A 24,432-nucleotide genomic window follows, 5' to 3' on the forward strand; every position below is an offset into this window, starting at 1 on the left:
ATATTTTCGTGATGGATTGTCGTATGGTAAAGATACGTGGACCGGGTATTGCCGGCAAATTTTCAACGGGTTCTCGTCAATATTATGATGCCAATTTTCAGGTAATGTTTATTAAACACTCAGAAATGTAGAATAATTGTGCAGCCACAAGAAAATACGGCATAGGCCTAACTAAAGCCAATATTCGGCGTTAGCGTCAAGACAAAGATAGCTAAAAAATGCATACTACACAAAAAATGCATTCAGTGGCCCGCAACAAGGGCGCTTTAAAGAAGTCGAAGATGAAATTGTGAGGTATATGCTCGAAAAGCGCATGGCCAGAATGACCATACCACGGCGCAGTAAACTCGTTTATTGACCTTCAGCGCCCGCGATTAGGCCTATACATCGCTACCCACCGAAGTAGCGGACGTTGAGTAAAAGTAACAGTTTTATTAGACAGCAAGAATATTTTCCTTCGTCTTATTGTAGAGACGCGTGGAATAGATGTTGTCGGCAAATTTTCAACAGGTTCTCTTCGATTATATGATGCCAGTTTTAAGTTAATGGTTATTACACCCGCGGAAATAAAGAATAATTATGCAGCCGCTAAAGAAAATACGGCATAACTAAAGCCAGTGTTCGGCGTTGGCTTGAAGACAAATATACTGTAGTCTAAAAATGCGTACTGTACAAGAAAGGCATTCATATGATTTTACAGAGTACTTTTAAAGCCTGATTTAAGTTTTTTCTATTGTATTCAGGGTCGTCTTGGATGAAATTAAACATACACTTTCATGTAGTATCAGATTTTGAAAAATAACATACAAGTAAGCCGTAATGTGGGTATCATCCGTGAAAACGCAACTGATTACTGTTTCATACCGATTTTAATGTGTGTAGAGGTTTTCCGGACTTTTACAAAATATATATATATATAATGACAGCCCGCTATAGCGAGTAAATTTTTTGCTGTTAATAGCGGAATTCTACTGTATTTATTATGTGAGCCATGCTTTCTCGTCAACTATCTGCTTCACTAGTGCTCACTGATTCTGCTTCTCCGTACACTGCCTGCCACGTGATATTATGCTGCTCCTTAAAATGCTGAATCACCGGGCGAGTTGGCCGTGCGCGTAGAGGCACGCGGCTGTGAGCTTGCATCCGGGAGATAGTAGGTTCGAATCCCACTATTGGCAGCCCTGAAAATGGTCTTCCGTGGTTTCCCATTTTCACACCAGGCAAATGCTGGGGCTGTACCTTAATTAAGGCCACGGCCGCTTCCTTCCAACTCCTCGGCCTTACCTATCCCATCGTCGCCATAAGACCTATCTGTGTCGGCGCGACGTAAAGCCCCTAGCAAAAAAAAAAAAAAAATGCTGAATCCACTTGTTTTAACACTGAAACTCGAGCACCATCTTTAGCGCCAGTTCATTCACCTTCCCCTTAATAATCTCGCCATCAACAGGGATATTGTTCGCCCGAACATGCCGAAACCACTCGATCATTTGTACTTTCAAATCAGAGTATTTAGCTCCTCAAACGTGCATTCGCTTTGCTGTATTTACACCCTGCAATTCCTGAGCTTCTATGCTCTCACGATTTTTTAAAAACGTTGAAAGTGTGGACACAGGAATTCCAAAGCCTTTAGCTATTTCAGATATCGTTTTTTGTCCTTTGTTGACCTACAATAAAATGAGGTATATTTTAGGTTCCACCTTTTCAATACAATACTGCTTTTGTTAAACAAATTACATCACAACATGTTTACATGTGGTACTGGTTTCGACACCATATATGTGTCATCATGAGCCGATCGATCAAAAGGTGCAAGATATAAGAACCACAAGTCAATACATACACAAATAACAAGATAAGTAGAAAGTGTTTTGCTTAAAAATAAGTTTGTCCATGATAAAAGTCCACATTAAAGCAAAATCTTTTTCACCATAATTTAACACATTCGACTAAGACATTGTAAGTCTTTTTTAATCTTGATGTGAGGAGAAACACATATATTGATGCTAAGTCTTGAAAAAGCATATGTTTAACCCTCTCAGTGCCGTGCGTATTTGTTAGGTACTAGCCAAGAGTGCCACCCACTTTTTGTCCGACTTGCAAATCTCTAGAAAAAATTCATTACTCTCTCAGTTTACACCCATTCTCTGTGAAATTCTTTTCTGTTATATAGAAGGAATGTCCCTTTGAATTAATGGCAGTTTATACTTAAAATCAGTTATACTTAAAATTAAAATAAATCACAAATTTAAAAATTTTAAATACAGTTAATGAAAATCCACATTTTAAGGCAAATATGTAGTTCTAAAAATCAGTAGGACATGCTAACTGGTGGTGGTGGTTTTTTTTTTTTTTTTTTTTTTTTGTAGCACAGACTCTTGACTGTCGTATTGGATAAAATTATGTTATTTGGAGTGATAATATGTCTTAAAAATCACAATATAAGGTACAGATACAGCATCATGAGGAGGGGCATGTTTTGGTCTGGGTAACTTCACTGAATAATGGCAATGTGTGATATTGTTAATACCAATTACCGTGGAAATCTTCGTTACATTCCGAATTAAATACCCTCGGCAATTGGCGGTGTTTACAAAATCGTTTTCAGAATCACTCTCACTGACTATAACCTCACTAGAAGTATTTCCAACACTATTATGAAGTCCAGTTCATTTTATGACTCGGAATAATTATCGTCATTTCCCAAACTACATATGTAGTCAACTAGACAATCATTATTTGTAAATACGTCGTCCCGTAAGTCCGCCATCACTGTTGACATGTGCACAAGATGTGCGGACACAGCCTTCAAATTTTTTAAATGTTTGTCACATGAAAACAAATCATTTTATGCAGCTCCTGGTGGTAAATTTGGAGACTACACACCTTCTTTGATAAGAATATACTGATATGTGCTGCCATCTAACAGAAAAGGATGAGCTACGATGGTTTCTAAACGAGTCTGCATGAGGGATGAAATATCATTCCTGGCACTTTCGGCAAGTTCACGGAGGAATGATAAATCATCCCTTGGTGCTCAAAGAGTTAAAACATGAAGCTGACAAATTAAAAATCTTAAAATAGTTGTAATTATTTGTCTTGTTGTGACAAATTAAAAATCAGTCACCAATGTGGTATGAAGTGCAGTTTGAATACTGTTGACATTCAACAGCAGCTTTAAAATCTATGTTCAGGCACTTTGTGAGGTGGCAGGATGTACATGTGGAGGTCCTTTGTGTTCTAGACCAAGTTTCTGAGTTTGATGCAGAGCTGGAGTAACCTAATGAAAGTAAACAAAGCCTAATTAGGTGTAAGAAAGGTGTTTAAAGGCAAGGAAACAAAAGAGAAAAACAAATAATTTGAGAATCACCTTGCTCAGCATGTTGGAGAGCTTGACGTGCAGGGAGGAACTGTGAACTTGGAGATGTGTGCGGGAGCAGAAAGGGACATTTTTAAGAAACATAACACAAAAATATATTTTAGAATCGACCAATACTTCAACCCTGACTTAAACTAAACGACATATCAAGAAAACGTAACATCCTTTTCGATTTTCTCATCATTGTTTCAAAAAATGTCAAGTTTTCAAACTAGGGCTCGATCTTCCACGCCGTACATAACACCTATTCGCGTTATTTACCCCTACTGTCTCATCCTTCTGCCCCGCCTTAAATACCCCTCTTCCCCCTTTCCCTCGTTCCTCCCTCCCCCCGTTTTCCTCTTACTCCGCCTCTGTCCCTTTCTGCTGATCAAAATGACATCTGAATATTCCTGACATTTTCTTTGATTTATTTATTTATTTATTTATTTATTTATTTAATTTATTTATTTATTTATTTATTTATTTATTTATTTATTTATTTATTTATATATTTATTTATTTATTTATTTATTTATTTACAGCCTATGGAGGGCCATTTTACACTAATAATAATAAGAAGAAGTTTAAATAAGTATTAAAGATAACAAAGGTATAAACAATAATGTTAAGTAATAACAATAAATTAACAATTTTAACAATAACAATGTAACAACATTATAAGTTAAGAACTTCATTTTCCCATATTGAACTCAGATTCACAATTAGAATTAAAGAAGGTTCAACCTATTCAATACAAAATGTGTTGTACAAGGTGTTCACAACATATTATTTATTATTACTAGTACCGGTTTCAACGCTTAATGGCATCATCATCAGCTAGAAATCACAAAGTGGGCAGAGTACATGTCATAAAAGTTGTGTAGATAATACATACATTGCAAAATACAAATGATAGGCTGTTTTCTCATTAAAAGCTATAAGAATGATGTGTAAAATATGATGATATAATATAACACATAGAGGCGTTATAGTCTAATGAGGCAGGTGAGTATTGTACAATAAAAATGGTCTGATGAATGAGAATAAAAGTCTTCATATGATAATAAAACGATGCAGTAAAATTGTCCACTCTTCTATTGTTGTTCAATGGAGAAGTCCAGGTTCAGTGTTGTATGTGGTTGGCAAGAACATCAAATATTTGTCTAAGGCTGGGACACCTGACGTTGAGAGGTTGAATAAGGTTGATTTTTAAGGTTGTCTCAGCTCAACGTGGGTGGTGAAGCTTAAAAGGAAGAAAAAGCTAAGTTAATGAAATGGATAGCTAAAAATGGGATCGCGGCCGAATGTGATAGGATATGAGACTCACCTTGTTTAGCGTGCTGGTTGTATGTTGTGAGAAGAGTTGTGGACGAGTGAGATGGGTGTGAGTAAGTTGAGTGAGTGTGAAGGTAGGGTGGGAGGAGCGGAAGAGGAGGGGGGAAGGGGAGAGGAATGGAATGGAAGGGATGGGAAGACGGAGTTCAAGGCGGGTCAAGGGGGCGGAATGGCGGTGGTGTGGGACATAGAAGAATGTTTTGGAGAGCATAAAAGATAGATTTCCTCTCCGTGATTTTGATACCTCTAAAGACTTCGATTAGAAAATCGAAAAGGATATTAGGTTTTTCTGAAATTTCATTAAGGTTTACATTAGGATTGAAAAATTGATCTAACTTAATAAAGCATTTTTCCGTAACATCGAGTAAAGGGCCTTTGTTTATGTTTTTGAGAATTTCTAGGTCTTGTTCTATGGTAGTGAAATTATGCTTTGAGTCATGTATGTGTTGGCCTATTGCAGAAAACCTATTATACTTAATGGCATTGACGTGTTCTAAGTATCTAACTTTGAAGCTTCTCCCGGTCTGTCCAATGTATAAGGAAAAACAGTTATTGCATTGGAAACGATAAACACCTGATTTTGCGTGAATGTCGGATTTGTTTATTGACTTGGTATTGTGAACTATATCCATATTTCTATTGTTGGTTCTGTACGATATTTTAATATTATGTTTCTTAAAGATGTTCGTTACACTGTGTATGTTTTCATTAAAAGTGAAGGTGGCGTATAGGGCAGGGTTAAGTCTTTCTTTGGTTAATGTTATCTTTAGTCTATGTTTACATTTGTTGATAATGCATTCTATGAATGAAGAATTATAACCGTTATATTTAGCGATTGCACGTATGGTATTCAGTTCTTTCTTTAGGTTTTCCTTGGATAACGGTATTTTTAATGCACGGTCTACCATACTATAGTAAGTGGCGCACTTGTGTGCGTGTGGGTGTGTGGAGTCTCTTCTGATAGTTGTCGTTGTTTGTGTTGGTTTTCTGTAGATATTATATTCTAGTGAAGAAGGAAGTCTCTTGATTGTAAGGTCTAAAAAATTAATTGAGTTATTGGTCTCGGATTCCAATGTAAATTTTATATTAGGATCTATATTGTTTAAATTGTTAAGGGTGGTAGCTGCATTAACCGTTCTGTCATCCAGAATAACCAGAGTGTCATCGACATATCTGGACCAGAAAAGTATGTTTGAGAAAATATTATTATTATTAATTGCCGTGTCTTCTAGGAAATCTATGTATATCTCCGCCAAAATTCCTGAGGCTGGCGACCCCATAGCCAGTCCATCTTGTTTGTCATATGTGAAATAGTTGTTGTGTATCACTAGTTTCAGGACCTGCATGAAGTCCTGGATCTCGAGTTTACTTAGCCCACTATATGTTTTTAGGTTATTTTGGATTATGGGAAGAAGTTTTTTAGTGTTAATGCTGGGATACACGTTATTGATATCAAATGAATGAAGGGTGTGAAACGGTTGTATTTTAAATTTATTTAGTTTTCCGATTAATTCAATAGTGTTTTTTTTACAGATTTTTTTGACTGAAATTTATAATTTTTACTAAGGAATTTTTGGATGAATTGGGCCAATTTGTATAATGGGCTAGGTCTGTAGTTAATGATGGGGCATATGGGGACACCGGTCTTATGGATTTTGGGGAAAGCTTTGGCGGTAGGCAGACCGGGATTCATGTTAATTAATCGCGTTTTTTCTTGTTCTGTGAAAAGAAATGATGTATTTTTTAAAGTTTGTTTTAGGAGACATTGGATTTGCTGAGTCGGATCTTTTTTAACTATAGAGAAGGAGCCATTCAATGTAATCATTTTTATCCATGATAACGATCGTATTGCCCTTATCGGCTTTTGTGATGATACGGTCGTGATCTTTAATTTTCTTCGCAAGTTTGGTAATGTGTTCTCGTTCTGCGAAGGTTTCTTTGTGTATACTACTATTAGTGCGTTGTTGTTTTGTTTTTTAGGTTATGGATTTTGTTTAATGTCCGTTTAACGTCCAATCTGACCTCATCTTGTAAGTCTAAGGGCATTTTGTTTATGGCTGTTTCAGACTCTATGACTAGTGTGGTAGCGATATTAACTTTATTTGGATATGGCCAATTGTGTTTTGGTCCTTTTTCAAGGATCTCATTTTCCTTGTCTGAAAGTTTTATTTTTGTTAAGTTAGCTACTGGAGGGTGAAAATGTTCTATGAAAGACTCTCGGTTATGGGTACTCGATTTATTAGATATTTTTGTAATTGGTCTATTTAGCCTTGCGTTATTCTTAAGGTTATTAAGTTTCTTCTCATGTGTTGCTTGTTTTTGCTCCAGTATATTGAACAGTTTTTCCGTGAGTTTAGTTTGGAATATGTCCCATTGAGCTTTTGAAAGTAAGTGCGCTGTCTCAAGGTGTGCCTCATATAGTTTGTTATTCAAGAAAGATTTTTTTCTTGTATAAGAATCTTATTTCATTCTTAAGCCACATTTTATTTACTTTGATTTGGGTTTTCGAGTGGTGAGGAGATTTACGTTGTATTTTTTTCAAGTTGGTTTTGAGAAAATTCGGAGTTAAATTGTATGATAAACATTGTTTCAAGAAGTGAATGTCTTTGCCCAATTTTGCGATCTTTATTCTTAGGCCCATGTATTGATGGGCTTTAAATTTTGCTTGGTTAGCTTTCTCATTATAAGAACTTCATTTTCCCGTATTGAACTGAGCTATGTCCCACACCACCGCCACTCCGCCTCCCTGACCCACCTTGAACTCCGCCTTCCCATCCCTTCCATTCCATTCCTCTCCCCTTCCCCCCTCCTCTTCCGCTTCTCCCACCCTACCTTCACACTCACTCAACTTACTCACACCCATCTCACTCGTCCACAACTCTTCTCACAACATACAACCAGCACGCTAAACAAGGTGAGTCTCATATCCTATCATATTTGGCCGCGATCCCATTTTTAGCTATCCATTTCATTAAAGTTTTTTCTTCCTTTTAAGCTTCACCACCCACGTTGAGCTGAGACAACCTTAAAAATCAACCTTATTCAACCTCTCAACGTCAGGTGTCCCGGCCTTAGACAAATATTTGATGTTCTTGCCAACCACATACAACACTGAACCTGGACTTCTCCATTGAACAACAATAGAAGAGTGGACAATTTTACTGCATCGTTTTATTATCATATGAAGACTTTTATTCTCATTCATCAGACCAATTTTATTGTATAATACTCACCTGCCTCATTAGACTATAACGCCTCTATGTGTTATATTATATCATCATATTTTACACATCATTCTTATAGCTTTTAATGAGAAAACAGTCTATCATTTGTATTTTGCAATGTATGTATTATCTACACAACTTTTATGACATGTACTCTGCCCACTTTGTGATTTCTAGCTGATGATGCCATTAAGCGTTGAAACCGGTACTAGTAATAATAAATAATATGTTGTGTACACCTTGTACAACACATTTTGTATTGAATAGGTTGAACCTTCTTTAATTCTAATTGTGAATGTAACAACGACAATGATAACTGGCAAGTGTCGGTTACAGAAATTAGGAAGAAGAAAGGTCGAGGGCTGGAGGGATGGAAAAAAATGGAAACCTGGAGAGGACTCCATTTTTTGTTTGAAGGATGCGAAGAGTGTGAATATGTTGATATTGGGTGGTGAGTTATCAAGAGTGGGGAGACGGTGGATGATGGAGCGTTGTTGTAAGGTTAGGCACGGACGGGACACCTGATGAGTGCGCCGGTTGCGTGAAGGGCGGGGAGGAACGTGCATAGGGAAGAACGCCGGTAGAGTATTACATTTGGTGTAGCCATTGATTATTTTGTGAAGGTAACATAGATCAGAGAACTGTAAATGGCTTCTCAGGTCAAGTATACCCTGGTAGTTCATAATGTCAGATATAGTTTTTTCTTAAAAACGGGATTGCGAGTCTTAACAATGAAAGTGAAAAGGTTAAAAATACTATTTAGTTGAAATATGTTTGTGATAGCAGATGAGACCAAATAGGGGAACAAAAGTCAATAATGGGGAGAAGATACAAGACAAAGTATAATTTTACGGCGTTAATATCATTCATTTCAGTGAACCTGTAAAGAATGCCTAGGCTACGCATAGCACGGGATTTTATAGACTGAATATGAGCAGAGAAGGTTAGTTTACAGTCTGTTATAACACCTAGGTCTCTTACCTGAGAAGCCGATTGCAATGTATTTCCCTTATGTTATAGACAAGAAAGTTTCCACCTTTTCAATACAAATTTATTTATATAAAAATTCAATCTACAGTACCGGTTTCGACCTTTTTACATACTGTCATCCTCAGTTGTACACTATTACCTTCACATAAGTCAGGTTTTATTGATTTGCCTTCTCCATTATAAAAGTCATGATATAGAGTATGTCTTACGTTCTAATTGGGCATGCTTAAAGTTAAAATTAACTATATATACAATCTAAAATAACTGGGTGAATCTTTTTAGGCCTAAAAATCGTGTAGGTGAATTATTATTAAATATACAGGTACATTATCATTTTAAAATATGTGGTACATGTTGAATGGCATGTTAAAATATACAGTTCATGTTAAAATCTGTTAGCCGGCCCCGTGGTGTAGGGGTAGCGTGCGTGCCTCTTACCCGGAGGCCCCGGGTTCGATTCCTGGCCAGGTCAGGGATTTTTACCTGGACCTGAGGGCTGGTCCGAGGTCCACTCAGCCTACGTGATTAGATTTTTTTTATTTTTTTTCTTTGCTAGTTGCTTTACGTCGCACCGACACAGATAGGTCTAATGGCGACGATGGGACAGGGAAGGGCTAGGAGGGGGAAGGAAGCGGCTGTGGCCTTAATTAAGGTACAGCCCCAGCATTTGCCTGGTGTGAAAATGGGAAACCACGGAAAACCATTTTCAGGGCTGCCGACAGGGGGGTTCGAACCTACTATCTCCCAAATACTGGATACTGGCCGCACTTAAGCGACTGCAGCTATCGAGCTCGGTGTGATTAGAATTGAGGAGCTATCTGACGGTGAGATAGCGGCCCCGGTCTAGAAAGCCAAGAATAACAGCCGAGAGGATTCGTCGTGCTGACCACACAACACCTCATAATTCTGCAGGTCTTCGAGCTGAGCAGCGGTCGCTTGGTAGGCCAAGGCCCTTCAAGGACTGTAGTGCCATGGGGTTTGGTTTGGTTTGGTTAAAATCTGTTACAATAAATAGGAACACTTTGTTAAATTGAGTTTGGCGTCTTGCATTCGTCGAATTTTCTTGTTTTTCCAGTATGAATGGACAATGTCCATGTTTCATTCATGAGCGGTGTTCTTATTTTAGTCCTACTATAAATTATGCTTATTCATTAGTTTGATTGATGTACTTCTTCAATTGTTGATAACAAGCTTGATGTATGACCAAAAGTAGTTATGTGCAGCTGTGGTCAAATATTACTAGAAGTATTGGATCTAGTATATTTTTCGGTAAGTGTCAAATGCAGAATGGTGGGTCTTTTCTGGTCTATAGTTGCTGATATGTGTCTGTAAGAAACGAAAGGTAGAATTAAGAATTTATGATCTGATGAATGCTTGTTTGTGTTTCCAGTAGAATACTTACTATTGCTGCTGTGGTTGGGATGTGCTAGCTTTGGCTGCCTGGCATGTACTGTATCGTGTTCTTTTGGTGCTAGTGTCCGCTGCTGCAAGGGGAATGGAGGGGTGGGTGGGGAGAGTTGTTGTCGTAGGAGTAGGGGTGGAGTTTGGCGTGTCCATTATCTGCGCAATGGTGCGTGTTGAACGTTGTTTGTTGATTATTTTAAGATAATATTTTTTTAAGGCGGGGATGGTTTTGTTGAATATGGTGTTGGTTTTTTCTGTAATTTTGTTTATATTGTAATTAGGATTGGTATATTGATCTAGTGATATGTATAGTTCTTCTGTTATATTGAGTAAGGGGCCTTTGAAAATGACATGAAAATAACCCCCAATGTTTGTAAAATTGTGTTTATATTCGTCAATGTGTTGGCCTATTGCGGAGAAGTGATTATGTTTTACGGCATTGACGTATTCATTATATCGTATTGCAGAATTCCTACCGGTACGTCCTATGTAACTTATTTTGTAGTTGTTGCATTTAATACGGTATATTCCTGAGTGGTGGTATTTATTAGTATTATTGTCTTGGTATTATGTAAGATCTTGGTGCTATTGTGTGATGTCTTGAAAGCTATTTTTAGGTTGTGTTTTTTGAATATATTAGTTAGTGGATATATATGCGTATTATTGAAAGTAAATAGTGCGTAGTCTTTTTTTAGGTTTGTCTATTTTCGTTAATCTAGTTTTTGGTTGAGATTTGATTTTTTGAATTAAAGTGTTGATCATTTCTTTCTTGTAACCATTATTTTTAGCTATCTTGTGGATTAATTGTACTTCTTCATTAAAATCAGTTTTTTATAATGGTCTGCTGAAGCTCTGTGGATCATACTGTAATATGCTGCTTTTTTATGAGTATTGGGATGGAAGGAGTCTATTTTGATTGTGTTCATTGTATGTGTAGGTTTCCGGTATATTTCGAATAAGTGGTTTTCGTTCCTGGTTATAGCTAGAACAAGGTAATTTAATTTCCGGTTGTTTTCAGTTTCTTTTTTGAATTTTATGTTCGGGTATATTGTGTTTAATTCTTCTAGTAAGAAGTTTTTGTTAGCATGTCTATTGTCGATGACGACAAATATGTCGTCGACAAATCTATACCAGAAGAATATGCCGTCTGTTTTGTTAATGAAAGTGTATTTCCCTGGATGGTATATGCAGTGTTCATTCCTTGCTTTAGCAATGAAAAGGAAATTGTATTGCACTTCTTAAGATTGGGAGAAAGATTCCATTTCTTAAACCAGTCACCACACGAATTGAGAACACTTGACTATTTTGGGTGCAAAGAATTATGTCATCGATATAGAGAACGAAGGGTAGTGGTCCCAGAATACTGCCCTGAGATACACCTGATAACACAGATAACCATGATGAGGCAGATTTAGGGAGTACCAGTCTTTGTTTTCTGCCAGAGAGGAAACTTGTTATCAATGACAGGACGACTTGATTTGACTTATTTCCTTTAATTCCAGGTGAAACATAGGGCCTCGATGAAATTTCTCGAGCTTGTTCTATCTGCCGCCAGTGCTTTCACCTACCTCCATGTCTTGTTAACTCCAGCAATCTCCTTGTCTATGGTTCTCTTCCAGGTAATCCTCGGTCGCCTTGCCAGCGACTGCCTTGTGGATTCCAACTCCGTTTTTATACGAATGTGAGGGGATCTCCATATTGGTCGTAACTGCAAAAGCTCCTTTGGCTTTATTTATATGACTCACCACATCTCTAAAAGCACCTCCATCCTGGCTTACCATGCTTCCTAAGTAGCAGAATTCCTCTACCCTTTCTATATCCATTCCATCTAGAGTCAAGCTACAATGGTTACGATGGTTTATGCACATTTCCTTAGTCTTTTTGTTATTAATCTTTAAGCCTACTTCTTTAGCTTCTATTTTTAAGTCATTTAGTTTCATTTCCATGTCCCAAAAACATTCTGCAAGAAGACAGAGATCATCCGCATAATTACATGTAATCCAGTTCTTCCAATCGGTTATTTAATCGCCACTGAATGCCATGCTTTCTATTTGTTGCCTCTCTCAGCATACAGTACAATCCTGTGTCATGATAAACAAGATTGGCAACAATAGACATCCTTGTCTTACTCCAGATTTTACAGCAAAAGGTTTAGACAGCTTCCCTTTATGTTCTACTTGACAAGTATATCCATCATACATTGCCTGTGTAAGACGGACTATCTTTTGTGGAATTCCGAACTTTTCTGTAGCCTTCCACATTTTCCTCCAGTTGACAGAGTCATTGAAAAGTATATACAGAGATGTAATGATTAACCTTAGTGTGTTAATCTGATCCACAGTAGACCAACCTTCTCTGAAACCTGCCTGTTCTTGACGTAGTCTCTTGTCAACAGCTATGCTTATTCTGTTCAGTATGACTCTTGACATCAGTTTTTCCCCATATGAGAGCAACGTTATTTCCCTCCAGTTATTGCAATCTGAGAGGTCACCCTTCTTCGGTATCGTGAAGAGGACCCCCTTCTTTCATTCCTCAGGGAGGTGTTTTTCATTCCATATTAGTGTTGGAAGTGGCTCCATAATTTCCGCTGTTAAATCTGGATCTACCTTTAGGGCTTCTGGGATAATGTTATCAACACCTGGTGCTTTGCCACTCTTCATTTGTTTCACTGCTTCTGTAATCTCTTGTCGTGTTGGTGGTTCTACCGAGATGTCTGGATCCTCCAAAATGGTTTCAACTTCTTCAGTTCTTCATTCCTCACCAAGATTATTGAGTACTTCCATGAAGTGATGTCTCCATCTTTCCAATTGTTGTGTCTCAGATGTCAAGGCTACTCCGTTTGCATCTCTCACTGGTTTCTGCCCTGAAAAGTTCCCCCTAGAAAGCTTTCTCGTAATAACATATACTTCTTTGCTGTTGCTGACTCTTGCTGTTTCTTCTGCTTGTGTTGCCAGTTGGTCTGTAAACACTTGTTTATCTCTCCTCACTTTCTTCTTAACCTCCTTGTTGGCCTCCCATTACTACTGCTTTCTGGTTTCTTGTTCTACAGGAGTTGATGAGTGCCTTGCACTCTCTTCGCTTTTGGATTGATTCCCAAGTGTCATCCGAAATCCATTCTTTCCTCCCTGGTTCTCTGCAGCCCACTATCTCTTCACATGTGTCATGAAAGAGTTCCTTGACTGTGTTCTATTTAGTATTTACCTCTTAAATTCATTTTGCATCTCAAGTTTCCCAAATTTCCTGGAGTTGAGTTGAAACATTTCATTCGTACTGCTGCCTGTTTTACTGGTGCTGCCACCTTCAATCTAATATCAGCAATCATAAGGTGATGGTCGCTCCCTATATCTACTCCACGTTTATTCCTCACATCCAGGAGTGAATGTCTCCATCTTTTACTTATTGCTAGGGACCTGAAAAATTAGCCTCTATTTGTTTCAAAATTAGCATCTATTTTTTCCAAAATTAGCATCTATTTACAAAGTTAAAATAATCGTATGGTATTATTCATTTTAATGATTCCAAGTTTATGAAGTGCAGTTATTGTCCTTGGTTCACATACATTACAACTTCATTGTTCAAACGAAAGCATTGTCAGTACTTTGGCATTGCTTTTTTTCAAATTGCAGCGTCTGTCTGTAACCACTGTGTTGTAATGAGACAACATGCGCTCGCTATCTACGTTGTTCATTGGGGTCCACAACAACTCAAGACAGTATTTAGCAAATATGCTGAACTCTGTCTGAACTGCAGTTAATGCAAGCATGATATCACATTTTTCACTTTCTTTCATCTGGGTTTGAATTGCATGTTTCAGAGAACAGTAACCAGACCAGATATCATTTCGTGAGAGATCCGTTACTCCAAACAATTTCTCAAGCTCATCTAATTTATCAGTGTTATTCAAAATTACATTTTTTGGATACAAAGCATGAGAAATTGACACAAAATGCATATAGTTGGGGTCGTTAGCTTTCAATGTGGCTAGCTTGCACTGTGAAGAATGAGCAGCTTTAACAAATGCGTCTTTACATGCAGCCTGCTGTAGAGGAGTGAACTTAATCAAAGCATCATTAGTTGCCGCAGAAAAATTCCCCTCACAAATGAAGGTAAAACTGGCGTCAACGTTATGCAGTTTGGGGTAAAAGAGATGTGAGGTAGGATACAGAGACCCTTCAAGTTCAGTAAGGAGGTCAACCAATCCATCTGCATGATCTGTGACAAAAACCATGTGGGAGTGAAACCTATTCACTTCTCGGTCACTCAGATCAGCCAGGTACTTAGTACCACAGTTGTTGACGTCTTTCATGTCAGACATCTTGAAAAATGTAACAACATCAGTAAAGTAAGCACTCAAATAGAAAACAGCCTGAAACCAGCTATTCCATCGGGTTATGACTTGTGCAGGAAAAATATTTGCTTCCTTTAAGCACCTTACTTCGATGTTAAGAATTGTAAATAATTATATTTTCGCTTTCTTATGTTCAAAAATGCAGACTTCACCATCACAACCACATGATTTAAATCTGCCATCACTGCGACCCAACTATTGCCAACCAAGCTGATCTTATGTGCCCGGCACTGTACATGCATTAAATGATCCCCCATGACCACACTTAATGTTTCATAACACCAGGTCATGTACGGGGCACTGTCACTAACAAACATTTTAACTGCATCATATGGTACACTATAACTGTGCAGAGCTTCTAAAACAGCACGAGAGCAGTTTGTAGCATTTCCTGCATCAATATAGTTCACAGAAACAACGTGCAGCTCTCTTTTTGATCCGGCTGGGACTTGGAATATGATGATAAAAACACAACGGCCCATTCTATCTGTAGTTTCATCACAGAGTATGTTGATGTTCTTCCCCACTAGAGCCTCTGCTGTTCTTTTCTGATGGTCAGATGCAACTTCTAGAAAGGAAGAAAGACCTCAAATTATAACAAAATAATTTAAAATTACTGGATCATTTGGGTATGGGTAAGATAGTTAGATATGGAAATCGTACTCAAATTTGGTATCCTTCCATTTTGCACGTGGTTTCGATGTCGTAATACCTAAACTGTACCCGATCAATGAAATCGAAACGTACCCGGTAAATATACTTTACGTAGAGTTCTCACACATGGCAGCTCTTTATTTGAAAACTCGGTAATTCAGGCTCTTAGCTCTTTGTTTTCCAGCTTTTCCAGACGTATATTTGCTTTGGCAAATACTTTAACTGTGCATTTCGAGAAGTTATCTCTGGAAATTTTTCGTCTTTTACAACTATCTGTGTAAGCACAGAAGATTGCTTTCTTTTAGACGTACTAGCAGCAGGGATTGAACTTTCATTATTGCGTCGCTTACCCACGTGTTTTTCAGATTTAACATGTTTCACAATGCTATCCTTTAATTCCCACCCAACTCGGCAATTACAATACTTGCAAAACACTGTTGCTGAATCTGTGGCATGTAAACCATCCTTTGCATATTGCTGAGCCCTTTCATGTGCAGTTTTTGTCGTGCTCCCCATAACCTAAACAATCACTACTTTCTGCTCTTCACTAGTTTCAGTTTTGAACAACAGGAAAACAACGCTGCGCCTATCTCATTATTTCCGTGACAGGATTTATTATTTTCACAATGTTGGTCCGTATTGACTTATATTAAAATTTCTGTAAAAATATTTTCACCGCCTTGTCAATACTTTATACAAATGTATATATATAAGATATATACAAATGTATATATAAATGTATAAAGTATTGACAAGGCGGTGAAAATATTTTTACAGAAATTTCCGTGACACTCGATTTACATTTCGATAATATTCGATACAGATCTTATTCCCCTTGCTATTCCCATTGTAAATATCGATTAAAGTCAGCAAGCAACAATCGATCGGCTACTTTTCTTCATCGATCGGAACGGTCGAAAGATTTATGCATCATATTTTGAGTATTTCTGATGATTTTACCGAAATATGTTGTTTTCACCAGTAAAATAGCACATTTTTGCAGAATTCGCACCAAAATTGCATATTCATACTAATTTTGCATTTTGGGTTACAATTCGCATTTTGTCGCACTTCTGTTTATGCGTAAAAATGATTTTGTTCCACATTAGAATTATCGTAGGCTTGTATTCAGTACAAGATTCAAAAATTTGCATTTATCGCAAATGCAATTTTTTTCAGGTCCCTACTTATTGCCAAGTGATCAATTTGGTTTTCTGTCCGGAGATCAGGTGACACCCACAAGGTCTTGTGGCAGTTCTTATGTGGAAACAATGATCCACCGATAACCAATCCAAAATTGCTGCATACGTCTATGAATTTCTGGCCATTATTATTTTCTTCTCCTATTCCATGTCTACCCATGATGATTTCTCTTCCTTAATTTTCACTACCGATTTTTGCATTTAGATCTCCCATCAATACCACAATGTCCTTCTTCTTTATCCCTGCCAGAGTTGATGTCAGCCTATCATAAAACTCCTCTTTCTCTTCCTCTTCTGCTACCTTTGTTGGCGCATAACACTGTACTATGGTCGCAGGTCTAACTTTAGTTCTTATTTGTACAGTAATTATCCTGTCTGATACAGGGGTCCATACCATTATGCTATTTTTTGCTTTCTTTGTGAGTAAGACACCCACTCCATTTGGATGCTGATCATTTTCTTCTCTTCCAGAGTAAATGAAGACACCACCCTCTTCTGTCCTCACCTCTCCGTAGCCTGTCCATCTTGTTTCACTCAACCCAAGTATCTCCAGTGTATACCTTTTCATTTCTGCCATTACTTCTCTCAGTCTGCCAGTTTCATACATAGTTTTCACATTCCAGAATCCGATTCATATCCTGTATTTCATTGCAAAAGTTGTCTCCATTAAATCCAGCCGGCATAAATTTTCTCTGGTTTCTGTAATGAGTTTAATTCAGCTGTGCGAGTTATTAGCCCACAGCACCCTAAGTCCAGTGGAGGGGCTGCCTCCTGTCTGTGCTAGCTCGCAGGATTTTTCTGTAGGGGTTATCTCCCTTAGCCTTTAAAGATCCCTCTTTACCACAAGACAGTGGTTTTTTTCTTTGTTTATCCCCAAGAAGAAGGGCTGTCTCCTCCGCCAGCTTCGCCGTACCAAAGGACTCCTTCGCCACCGTTGCTGCTGTTGAACTCTTCACCAGAGCCCCATTAGCCGTCACTTTTCAGGGTTCCTGTAGAGCCTTCACAGCTACCATAGCGGTCATGGGGCACACACAGTCCCCACTGCACATCACCCCTACAGGCAATCCCCTACTTTATGCTGTTGCCCACCTCCCCTGACTGCTTTTTCCACCTTCACTTTCACTCAGGATGCTTATAAAATAACTAATATTTTTTAAAAACATAACATGAAAATTTCTTTTAGAACTAACAATAGAAATCTTGATATCTTACACAACTCTAAATCTCTAAATAAGTCTAATGCTTTTTCTAAATCTGGTGTATACAGATTCAAATGCAACAACTGCAATTCCTCCTACGTTGGACAAACTGGCCGCAACTTCAATATCAGGTACTCTGAACATGTCAACGCCATTAAATACAACAGATTCTCTGCCATAGGACAGCACATACAAGACTACAAGCATAGTTTCACCAGTATTGACAATGACATGAATATACTTAAAATCATTAACAAAGGCCCCCTCTTAAACATTACTGAAAATTGCTTTATCCACCTTGACCAGTACTTCAACCCTAATTTCAGTTTAAACGACATTTCTGAAAAACCCAACATCCTTTTTGACTTCCTAATTCTTCTTCTCAAAAATTTCAAATTCCAAAACCCCAATTCTATTTTCCATGCCTTACAAAGTTCCCACCCACATTTTCTACCTCCAATAACCCACCCTCCTAACCCACCCTAAACTACCCCTCCTTCATTTCCCTATCTTATCCTTCCTCAACACCATCTAACTTCAATTTCTTTTATTCTTTCTCTTATTTCACTATCACTCTTCCTCTGTTAATTTATTCTACCTTTTCTATTAAAAAAAAAATCATCTACCTTCATTTTGGTTCTCCTCTTTCAAATTTTAACTCTTGTCTTGCGCCAACTTCGACTACTTCAATCATGACCTAAATTTTTTCAGTATAAAAAAAAATAAAAAAATAGCGCACTGTGCATATAAGTTTTCATTTGTTTTTCCGATATTGCGCTTTTTACTATATTTTTTTCTCTTTACAATTGTTTTTTCAAGTCAACTGTTTTCCAAGAACTTAGCAGGAGCACAATTACTCATTCAATTATACTGATTTGCGTTGTATATTTCTATATATACATACTTAACTTCCCGTAACCGAGACAAATACTGGACCTTCAGGATATTCTCCATTCTACTTTGGCGTTCGAGACCGCAGCACATGACCTTGAATGTGCCGCGTTGATCACCGGGAGCTGGCGGTTTGCTTCTACAAATCTATTCGTCTGTGACTTCAAGTTATTTATGATCTTCATATGTTATTTGATAGTGTTGTGACTTTGTGCCTGACAGAGTGTGAAAACTGACTTATTTGACCGTTCTCCAATATTCATAAACATTGTGAGACTTCGCCTATCACTGCGTGTACCATACTACCATTCTTAATATTACGGACTGTTTTCTTTTAAGTGACTCACAATTTCTACCCCCATCGTTAATTTATGTTTCATCTTATACCGATCCAGAGTTCACTTAATCTTTTTCTTTTTCATATGCATTGTTTTACATGATTTTACGGCTGACGATGACCTGGACTAGAGTCGAAACCAGTCCCATTTATATTTACTATTAAATAAGAATGTAATCACTACATTTCTTTCTCTTATGTATTGAATAGGTTGAACCTCTTTTTCAATTATTTAATTTTTAACATCATGTTAGCTAACGAGACATTTGAGGGCCTCGAACAGCAAGTACAAGAGTGGAAGGTGCGTCTTGAAAATTTGGGATGAAATTAAATCTGAAGAATACGGAGTACCTGGAATGCGGTGACTAAACTGATGGCACAATCACTGTGGATGGGGTTCAACTTAATAAAGTGACCCATTTCAAATACCTGGGGTCATGCATCACCTTAGACTGCAGTACGATTCCTGATGTCAAGACGAGTCAGCGCTGTATGGATGAAATGACGCGAAGTTACTGGAGTCCTGTGTGATAAGAAAATTCCATTGCATCTAAAATCTAAAGTCTACTGCACAGTGTTTAGACTGGTGACTCTATGGATCTGAATGCTGGCCTACAACATTGAAGCACGAACAGGCACATCATGCAGTGGAAATGAAGATGCTGCGGTGGTCCAGTGGCTTGACTCAGCTAGGCCATATCAGGAACGATGCTGTGCGGAAGAAATTCAAGATTGCCCCTATCAGTGAGAAAATGTGTGAATCACATCTGCGATGATAAGGGCATGTACTCCTTAGCAGTGAAACCTCAGTTGCAAAGACTGCCCTTCAAGTGAATGCGGAGGGTCGCCGACCTCAAGGGCGACCTCAAACACGCTGACTGGATAGGGTGAGAGATGACATGCGGCTCACCAAACTCAGCCCTCGGGATGCTATGGATCGATTGAAGTGGAGGAAACATTGCAAGAAGGCAGACCCCATATAAACGAGAAAATGCAAAGAAGTTGATGATGATGTAAATTACAAGTGTACTGTTACTCAGGGAACACACGTTCCCTTTTGATTCGTTAGTAACTTTTTGGCTTAATTCAGTAATTGTTTTGTTTTATTTTGTACTTCGTTGAATAAATAATTTTGTTTTATTTCAAATTTCTTTTCCACTTAATTTGTTCAGAGAGGATGATTACCTAGTTGTACTTCCTCTTAAAAGAAAAATCACCACCGCCACCACCACCACCATGGGCCCAACTGCAAATTTTCCCTTCCCAGTGGAGATTGTACTGTGACCATATCAGTCATGTACATATTTATTTAATAATTATTTTAGGTAGTGAAAACTTTTGTTAAGCTCCCTTGTACATATTACAGAAAGTTGCATTAGGTTGCATCTGTGTGCACAACGCCCCTAACTTGGTAAACACGAGTCTGTCATAGCTGCAGGAATCCCCAGATAGAGAGCGAGCTATGAAAAGTGACAAGGAAAGAAAATCAATAGTAATAACTCCGCCCACTAAAAATGGCCAAAACACGGCAATGCCAAGGTGCAAGCTTGATTTGTATGTTAAGATTTCGAGATATGCATGACAATTAGTAAGGGAACATGTCATATGTTTTCATAATAGACCTCTGCCAAAATTTGAGTTGTTTATAAAATGTTAACGTGGAAAAATATGTGACCATTTGATTATATAACCACTAGTAGCGTACCCACGCCAACTAAGTACGTAGACTCCGCACAGGGGATTCCCGTAAAGGCACCATTTTGATAATAAATTTTAAATAAACCGCCGATCGATGCGTGTTCCACACATAACAAGAGTACTTAAGAGTCTGATTCACACATTTGAGCCCATTACCGATGTCATACAACACGTGGAACCACTAATACATACATACATACATACATTATCATTATAGACTGTTGTGCCTTTCAGCGTTCAGTCTGCAAGCCTCTGTGAATTTACTAAACGTCGCCACAATCCTCGATTGGCAGCTAGTGTTGTGGCCTCATTTGGTTCTATACCTCTTATCTTTAAATCGTTAGAAACCGAGTCTAACCATCGTCGTCTTGGTCTACCTCTACTTCTCTTACCCTCCATAGCAGAGTCCATTATTCTCCTAGGTAACCTATCCTCCTCCATTTGCCTCACATGACCCCACCACCGAAGCCGGTTTATGCGTACAGCTTCATCCATCGAGTTCATTCATAAATTAGCCTTTATCTCATTCCAAGTACCATCCTGCCATTGTTCCCATCTGTTTGTACCAGCAATCATTCTTGCTAATTTCATGTCTGTTACTTCTAACTTATGAATGAGATATCCTGAGTCCACCCAGCTTTCGCTCCCGTAAAGCAAAGTTGGTCTGAAAACAGACCGATGTAAAGATAGTTTCGTCTGGGAGCTGACTTCCTTCTTACAGAATACTGTTGATCGCAACTGCGAGCTCACTGCATTAGCTTTATGACACCTTGATTCAATCTCACTTACTATATTACCATCCTGGGAGAACACACAACCTAAATACTTGAAATTATCGACCTGTTCTAGCTTTGTATCACCAATCTGACATTCAATTCTGTTGAATTTCTTACCTACTGACATCAATTTAGTCTTTGAGAGGCTAATTTTCATACCATACTCATTGCACCTATTTTCTAGCTCCAAGATATTAGACTGCAGGCTTTCGGCACAATCTGCCATTAAGACCAAGTCGTCAACATAGGCCAGACTGCTTATTACATTTCCACCTAATTGAATCCCTCCCTGCTATTTTATACCTTTCAGCAGATGATCCATGTAAACTACGAACAGCAAAGGTGAAAGATTACAGCCTTGTCTAACCCCTGTAAGTACCCTGAACCAAGAACTCATTCTACCATCAATTCTCACTGAAGCCCAATTGTCAACATAAATACCTTTGATTGATGTTAATAACCTACCTTTAATTCCATAGTCCCCCAGTATGGCAAACATCTTTTCCCTCGGTACCCTGTCATATGCTTTCTCCAGATCTACGAAACATAAACACAACTGCCTATTCCTCTTGTAGCATTTTTCAATTACCTGGCGCATACTGAAGATCTGATCCTGACAGCCTCTCTGTGGTCTGAAACCACACTGGGTTTCATCCAACTTCTTCTCAACGACTGATCGCACCCTTCCTTCCAAGATGCCAGTGAATACTTTGCCTGGTATACTAATCAATGAGATACCTCGATAGTTGTTGCAATCCTTCCTGTTCCCGTGCTTATAGATAGGTGCAATTACTGCTTTTGTCCAATCTGAAGGTACCTTACCAACACTCCATGCTAATTTTACTATCTGTGAAGCCATTTCATCCCTGGCTTCCCACTATACTTCACCATTTCAGGTCTAATTTCATCTATTCCTGCTGTTTTATGACAATGGAGTTTATTTACCATCCTTTCTACTTCCTCAAGCATAATTTCACCAACATCACTTTCCTCCTCCCCATGAGCTTGGCTGTTCTCACAACCACCAGGATGATTTCCTTTTACATTGAGAAGATGTTCAAAATATTCCCTCCACCTCTCCAGTGATTCCCTGGGATCTATTGAGTTCACCTGAATTACTCAAAACACTGTTCATTTCCTTTTTCCCTCCCTTCCTAAGATTCTGTATTACTGTCCAGAAAGGTTTCCCTGCTGCTTGACCTAGCCTTTCCAGGTTGTTACCAAAATCTTCCCATGACTTCTTTTTGGATTCAACAACTATTTGTTTCTCTCTGTTTCTTTCAACTATGTACAAATCCCTGTCTGCCTCGGCCCTTGTTTGGAGCCATTTCTGATAAGCCTTCTTTTTATGTTTACAAGCCGCTCTCACTTCATCATTCCACCAAGATGTTCGCCTTTTCCCATCTTTACACACAGTTGTTCCTAGACATTCCCTTGCTGTTTCTACTACAGCATCCCTGTATGCCACCCATTCACTTTCTATATCCTGAACCTGCTTACTGTCTACTGTTTGAAACTTCCCACTAATCATATCCATGTACTTCTGTCTAATTTCCTCGTCCTGGAGATTTTCTACCCTTATTCGTTTGCAGACAGATTTCACTTTCTCTACCCTAGGCCTAGAGATACTTAGTTCACTACAGATCAGATAGTGGTCTGTATCATCGAAAAATCCGTGGAAAACTCGTACATTCCTGACAGATTTCCTGAATTCGAAGTCTGTTAAGATATAGTCTATTATGGATCTGGTACCCCTAGCCTCCCATGTGTAGCGGTGAATAGCCTTATGCTTGAAGAATGTATTCGTAACAGCTAAACCCATACTAGCACAGAAGTCTAGCAAACGCTTCCCATTCCCATTAGCTTCCATATCTTCTCCACATTTACCAATCACCCTTTCGTATCCTTCAGTTCTATTCCCAACTCTCGCATTGAAATCGCCCATTAGTACTATTCTATCCTTGCTGTTGACCCTGACCACGATGTCACTCAATGCTTCATAAAACTTGTCAACTTCATCCTCATCTGCACCTTCACATGGTGAATACACGGACACAATTCTAGTCCTAGTTCCTCCAACTGACAAATCTACCCACATCATTTGCTCATTTACGTGCCTAACAGAAACTATGTTGCGTGCAATGGTATTCCTGATAAAGAGCCCTACCCCAGACTCTGCCCTTCCCTTTCTAACACCCGTCAAGTACACTTTATAATCTCCTATCTCTTCCTCCTTATCTCCCCTTACTCGAATATCACTTACTCCTAGCACATCCAAATGCATCCTCTTTGCTGACTCAGCCAGTTCTACTTTCTTTCTTCCATAAGCCCCATTAATGTTGATAGCTCCCCATCGAATTCCATTTCATTCGCCACGTTGTTTCCAAGGAGTCCCTCGCCTGACAAATGGGAGTGGGACTCTGTTACTCCCATAGGTCCGAGGCTTGCTTAAAATGTTCTGAGCTCGGTAAATTCATGAAGCAGGATGCTACCCTACTTGCACATAGTCCAAGTGAGGATCTCTCCTCTAACGGGTTATGGATCACCGGTGAATTGTATAGTCCTAGCTGCCTGAGCACAAGGAGGGCCATGACTCAGAATATGTCCGAGATGCCCACTCCCATTCCATAGCAACTGGTATCCCGACTCTCAGGACCACTTACTAGGCCACTCAGCCGTTGCCCATGGTTCACGAACTAGGATGTGACTACAGTAACCCACAAACATGAACCATGGAACCACTAATTTTTTTAAAATATGTGGTGGGGACTGACCGCCGTCTATTGTGTCTGTAGGGGTAATGTTATAAAAGGGGTAGCCATGATGACACAATTTCCACTTGATGCGAAAGATTGAAGGCAGAACCACGGTCTGCTGGTGTTCTTATCTTACCTGTATTTGGGAGTGATAATATATATTTTGCCAATACGCGGTGTGAAAAACCTTGTCCAAGTGATAATATTGAAAGTATTTAAGTAACGTGACCGCGAGAACTGTGTTACAGTTTTGAAAAATT

The 24,432-nt window shown here is 38.6% G+C and overlaps 1 protein-coding gene across 1 annotated transcript in view; it reads left to right on the forward strand.

Moving 5' to 3' along the window:
* The window catches only part of LOC136874273 (inositol polyphosphate-4-phosphatase type I A), a 264,058-nt gene that overhangs the window by 158,307 nt on the left and 81,319 nt on the right, over nucleotides 1-24,432 (forward strand). The gene's annotated exons all lie outside the window — the stretch shown is intronic.

The sequence above is a fragment of the Anabrus simplex genome, chromosome 5, assembly GCF_040414725.1.
Source record: "Anabrus simplex isolate iqAnaSimp1 chromosome 5, ASM4041472v1, whole genome shotgun sequence".
Classification (NCBI taxonomy): Eukaryota; Metazoa; Arthropoda; class Insecta; order Orthoptera; family Tettigoniidae; genus Anabrus; species Anabrus simplex.